The sequence below is a fragment of the Neofelis nebulosa genome, chromosome 10 (assembly GCF_028018385.1).
Source record: "Neofelis nebulosa isolate mNeoNeb1 chromosome 10, mNeoNeb1.pri, whole genome shotgun sequence".
NCBI classification, from domain to species: domain Eukaryota; kingdom Metazoa; phylum Chordata; class Mammalia; order Carnivora; family Felidae; genus Neofelis; species Neofelis nebulosa.
In genome coordinates, this window is record NC_080791.1 from 32,354,381 (window position 1) to 32,360,932 (window position 6,552).

The following is a 6,552-nucleotide window of genomic DNA, read 5'->3' on the forward strand; positions in this document are numbered from 1 at the left end:
ATGATTTTATCTATTTGGGTCATCTCCCTTTTCTTTGTGAGAAGCCTGGCTAGAGGTTTGTCAATTTTGTTTATTTTTTCAAAAAAACCAACTCTTGGTTTTGTTGATTTGCTCTACAGTTTTTTTAGATTCTATATTGTTTATTTCTGCTCTGATTTTTATTATTTCTCTTCTGCTGGGTTTGGGGTGTCTGTGCTGTTCTGCTTCTATTTCCTTTAGGTGTGCTGTTAGATTTTGTATTTGGGATTTTTCTTGTTTCTTGAGATAGGCCTGGATTGCGATGTATTTTCCTCTCAGGACTGCCTTCGCTGCATCCCAAAGCGTTTGGATTGTTGTATTTTCATTTTCGTTTGTTTCCATATATTTTTTAATTTCTTCTCTAATTGCCTGGTTGACCCACTCATTCTTTAGTAGGGTGTTCTTTAACCTCCATGCTTTTGGAGGTTTTCCAGCCTTTTTCCTGTGGTTTATTTCAAGATTCATAGCATTTTTGTCTGAAAGTATGCATTGTATAATTTCAATTCTTGTATACTTATAATGGGCTGTTTTGTCACCCAGTATATAATCTATCTTGGAGAATGTTCCATGTGCACTCGAGAAGAAAGTATATTCTGTTGCTTTGGGATGCAGAGTTCTAAATATATCTGTCAAGTCCGTCTGATCCAATATATCATTCAGGGCCCTTGTTTCTTTATTGACCGTGTGTCTAGATGATCTATCCATTTCTGTAAGTGGAGTGTTAAAGTCCCCTGCAATGACCACATTCTTATCAATAAGGTTGCTTATGTTTATGAGTAATTGTTTTATATATTTGGGGAATCCCGTATTCGGTGCATAGACATTTAAAATTGTTAGCTTTTCTTGACGGATAGACCCTGTTATTACTATATAATGCCCTTCTTCATGTCTTGTTACAGCCTTTAATTTAAAGTCTAGTTTGTCTGATATAAGTATGGCTACCTCTCTTCTCCTTAGGTGATCCACTTCAGGAGCAGGAGGGAGTCAGACCTGCTGCCACAGGGGTGGCTCCGCAGAAGCACAGTGTTGGGTGTTTGCGGAGCAAGCAAGTTCCCTGGCAGGAACTGGTTCCCTTTGGGATTTTGGCTGGGAGATGGGCGAGGGACATGGCGCTGGCTAGCGCCTTTGTTCCCCGCCAAACTGAGCTCTGTCGTCCAGGGGCTCAGCAACTCTCCCTCCTTTTGTCCTCCAGCCTTCCTGCTTTCCTAGCAGAGCTGTTAACTTATGACCTCCCAGATGCTACGTCCCACTTGCTGTTGGAACACACTCCTTCTGGCCCCTCTGCTTTTGCAAGCCAGAGTTTGGGGCCCAGCTTGGTCAGGCTGCCCCTCTTCCTCGGCTCCCTCCCGCCAGTCCGTGCAGTGCGCACCGCTTCTCTGCCCTTCCTACCCTCTTCCTTGGGCCTCTCATCTGCGCGTAGCTCCAGAGACTCCATTCTGCTAGTCTTCTGGTGGTTTTCTGGGTTATTTAGGCAGGTGTAGGTGGAATCTAAGTGATCAGCAGGACGCGTGGTGAGCCCAGCATCCTCCTACGCTGCCATCTTCTCACCAGCTAAAATGAGTTTCTTATAGGCAGCATCTAGATAGGTTTTGTCTTTTAATCCACTCTCACACCCTATGTCTTTTGATTGGAGCATTTGGTCCATTATTAATTGATAAGTATTTAGTGCCATTTTATTACTTGGTTTGTCTGTTTTTCTGGAGATTTTCTATTCCTTTATAGTTTTTGCTTCCACTCAAAGAGTCTCCTTTTGAGCTCCTTTAGTTTTTGTTTGTCTGGGAAACTCTCTTCTATTAAGAGTGATAACCTTGCAAGATAGAGTATTCATGGCTGCAGGTTTGTTCCCATTCATCATATTGAATACATCATATAGCTCCCTTGTGAAACTCTGGAGTGTAAATATCAGTGGGCCTGGATAGATAGGCCCTGGAGGGCACATCCCTGCTCCTGGAGAGAAGGTAGGCAAAAACCCGAGGAACAGATAGCATGGAAACAGAAATTAAAAAAAAAAACATCTGAGGCACACAGTGGGGAAATCATTCTTCTTCTTGTACATCCCTGAGAGGCAGCCTTCATGCAGATGACTCTCTGGGAATAAAAGAGCTGGCTGGTAACATTTCTCTCCCCTACATGTCAGCATAAACACAGAGCCACCTGTGGGAAGCAGTGCAGTTGCAACACTAGCTGCCTCCCTTGTTTTTACCAAGCCCCAACTCTCTGCACACTGTTGGAACTGCTACTCTCAGTCAAGCTTGCCTCAGTCCCAGGGAGGTGGGCTCCTCCCACAGAAGACTAGCAAAAAAACTTGCCCACACCACATATCCTGACAAGAGAGTCCTGTACGGCCTCAGTTCTATTGGAAATAGTATCAGCTCTTCATATCAGAGCACACATAGTTAAAACTTGCCACATTCAGGCCAAGGACCAAATACTGCTCACAGTAGGCAAGGACAGCCTCTGTGGACGACTGGTCTAAAGGTTAGAGCAGCCAAAACACAATAGCAGAGTACATACAACACACATTAGAGATACTCTCTGAAGCACCAGGCCCTGAACACTAGATGACCTCTTCTTTATAAGGCCATTAATTTCAGGAGCAGGAAACATAACTGAATTTTCTAACACAGATACAGCAGAGACTTAGGAAAAAATGCCATGATAGAGGAATTTATCAAGAATGAAAGAATATTATACAGCCACATCCTCAAATCTAAGCAAAACAGATATAAACAACATACCTGATGTAAAATTTAAAACAACAATCGTAAGAATACTCAGTGGGATTGAGGAAAGAGAAGAAGACATCAGGAAGATCCTTACCATAGAGGTAAAAGACTTTAAAAAGAATCAGAGATGAAGCATCCAATAGATGAGATTGGAAACAGGCTGGATTCAATAAACAGCAGGATAGAAGAAGCAGAGCAACTAAAAGGTGATATAGAAAACAAAATAATGGAAAATCATTAAGCTGAAAAAAGAGAGAAAGAAGAATTATGGAACATGAGAGTAGACTTAGGAAACTCAGTGACTCCATCAAATGTAATAACAATCATATTACAGGAGTCCCAGAAGAATAAGAGAAAGAAAAGAGGGCAAAACATTTATTTGAGGAAATAACAGCTGAAAACTTCCCTAATCTGGGGCAGGAAACAAATATCTAGATCCAGGAATCACAAGGAACTCTCAACAAAAAACAAAACAAAACAAAAAGCAGGTAAACACCAAGACATATTGTAATTAAATTTGCAAAATACAGTGATAAGGAAAGAATCTTAAAAGCAGGAAGGCAAAACTAGTCCTTAACTTACAAGGGAAAATCCATGAGGCTAACTGCAGAATTCTCAACAGAAACTTGACAAGCCAGAAGGGAGGGGCATGATTTATTCAATGTGCTGTATGGGGAAAATCTGCAGTCAATACTCTATCCAGTAAAGGTATCATTCCGAACAAAAGGGGAAATATAGTTTCCCAGACAAAAACTAAAGGAGTTCGCAACCACTAAACCATCCCTATAAGAAATATTAAAGAGGTTTCTTTGAATTGAAAGGAAAGAGCAAAAGTGACAAAGACAAGAAAAGATCAGAGAGGGGTGCCTGGTGGCTCAATCAGTTAAGCACCTGACTCCTGATTTTGTCTCAGGTCATGATCTCACGGTTTGTGAGATTTAGCCCTGTATCAGGCTCTCCCTCTCTCTTCCCTTTCCTCTCTCTTTCTCTCTCTTTCTCTCAAAATAAGTAAATCAACATTAATATATTATACAAATAGAGGATCAGGGAAAATCTCCAGGAACGATGACAAAACAAGTAATAAGATGGCAATGATTATCTGTGAATAATTACTCTGAATGTAAATGAACTAAATGCTCCAGTCAGAATGGATAAAAAGAACAAAAACAAAATCAAGACACATCTATATGCTACTTATAAGAGACCTAGAAACACCTGTATATTGAAAGTGAGGTAATGGGAATATCATGCAAATGGACACAAAAGAAAGATGGGTAGAGATACTTGTAGTGGACAAACTAGACTTTAAAACAAAGGCTAAGGAGAGATGAAAAATGGCAGTATGTCATAATAAAGGGGATAATCTAACAAGAAGATAAAACAGTTGCAAATATTTATGCATCGTACATGGGAACACACAATATATAAACCAATTAATAACCAACATAAGGGAACTAATTGATAACAATACAATAATAGTAGGGCACCTTAGCATCCTAGTTACAACAATGGACAGACTGTCTAAGAAGAAGATCAAAGAGGAAACAGTGACATGAATGACACACTGGACCAGATGAACTTAACAGATATACTCAGAACATTCTATCATAAAACAACAGAATACACATTCTTTTAAAGTTCACATGGAACATTCTTTAGAATAGGTGTTTATTAGGTCACAAAAAACACCTCAACAAATACAAAATTATTTAAATTGTACCATCAATCTTTCCTGACCACATCACTGTGAAACTAGAAGTCAATCACAATAAAAAATGTGGAAAGACCACAAATACATGGAAGTTAAGCAACATGCTAGTTAACTATGAATGGGTCAGCCAGGATATCAAGGAAGAAAAAAAATATATGGAAAACAAATGAAAGTGAAAACACAATGGTCCAAAACCTCCAGGATGCAGCAAAAGCAGTTCTAAAGGGTAATTATATAGCAAAACAAATCTATCACAAGAATACAAATCTCAAATAAACAAACTAACTTTGCACCTAAAGAAGCTAGAAAAAGAGGAACTAATGAAGCTTAAAGCCAGCAGAAGGAAGGAAATAATAAACAAATAGAACAGAAATAAATCATATAGAAACAAACAAAAACAATAGATCAGATCAATGAAACCAGAAGCTTGTTCTTTGTAAAAATTAATAAAATTGATCAAACTTCTAGACAGACTTTTCAAAAAGAAAAGAGAAAGGGCTGAAATTAATAAAATTACATATGAAAGAGGAGAAATAACAACCAACACCAAAAATATACAAACAATTATAAGAGAATATTATGAAAATTTTATGCCAACAAATTGGCAACAAATTGGACAACCTGCAAGAAATGGATACATCCCCACACCTAATTTTTTTTTAGTTTCTCAATGACTTTGAGTTTTCCAGTCCCTCAGTCTAATGGTCCCTGCCTTCACTATGTTCCCTAGTTTGTCAATATCCCTTTTACAAGTTGATCCCCCACAATCTAACAATATATTTGACATGGTCTCACCGTATGAACAATATACTTACACTATTGTGGTCTCAGGTTGAATTGGCTTTTCTAGCAGCCTTCGACTACAAGTTCCTTGTGTTAATGAGTTTCTACCTAACTCACTCATCTACAAACCCATGAATGGCTACAGGGATAGCCATTTCGATCTTGTATTTTACCACTGATATTTTTACTCTAGCTCAGATTTTTTAAATATCTGCTAAATCTCATTTATTGACATCAACCCCCTGTTCCAGCCTGCATGGATTTATTGCATTTATGTTTAGTATTCCTTCCTCCATTTGAAGAATAATGGGAAAGTATAACAAGATTACTTGAATACTATTCTTTCATCAGATGACAAAAGTTCTCAATAAACAAACAAAGAAACTAATTAATTGTGTAAACCTTAGGCCCAGACTTGAATTTCAGATTGTGTTCTGATATTTCTGTAAAATTTTTTGGCAGTTTTCAAAATTTTCTCACTGGGGGTGTGGGCAATCATGGGAGTAGATTACTTGCTTCTTTGGCTACCTGGCCATTGTGTATTATTCACAATATTCAAGACCTTTTTCAAATGGTGGTACCATCAGGATAGTTCTTTGTATTAAAATTTTTATTGTATAATCTGGGGTTTGATTAACTTGTCTCTGGCCATCTAGGTGGTGAAATTGGACTTTAATGGCCTATTTTTAATGATGTCTGGACTGGATTTTGCTGACATCACCAACCTCTGGGTTTTGTGTATGAGAACTCTTCTTGCCACAGGTCTTTCTGAGACAGAACTCTGTAAGTTTCCAGATCTCCAAACTCCCAAGGTAAAGACCTGACCATGATCCTAAGCAAGGACAAGAAACTCATGAGGTTGAGTAGCAGGAACAATACATGCCTTTCAGCCCCTTTAAGGAATTGCCATAAAGTGATTCATAGATCACTTTGACTCCAAAAGCTGCTATTCCTCTTCACACCATCCGTGCAGGAGGTTAGCTTATGCTGCAGCTGCCAGGAGATAAGCAAGGGCCTGCTGAGCTGGCAGGGCCCTTCTACCATCCTAGGGCAACCAACTATGAGCCAGTCTTTGCATCAGAGAGTTTTAGCCGAAGATGCCAATCCAGGGGTCATGAAGACCATCACTTTTATATTGCAGATGTGGAAACAGAGGCTTGCTTGAAGTTATGCCATTAACTACATTAGTTAGGATCAGATACAGCAGCCTGGTATTATTATTGCCCCTACAGTGTTCTTTTCTTGGTGACAAGCAGTTACAGGATTTAGGTTGGGGATTGGCATCATGGCTGGTGTAGATGCTTTTTTTTTTTT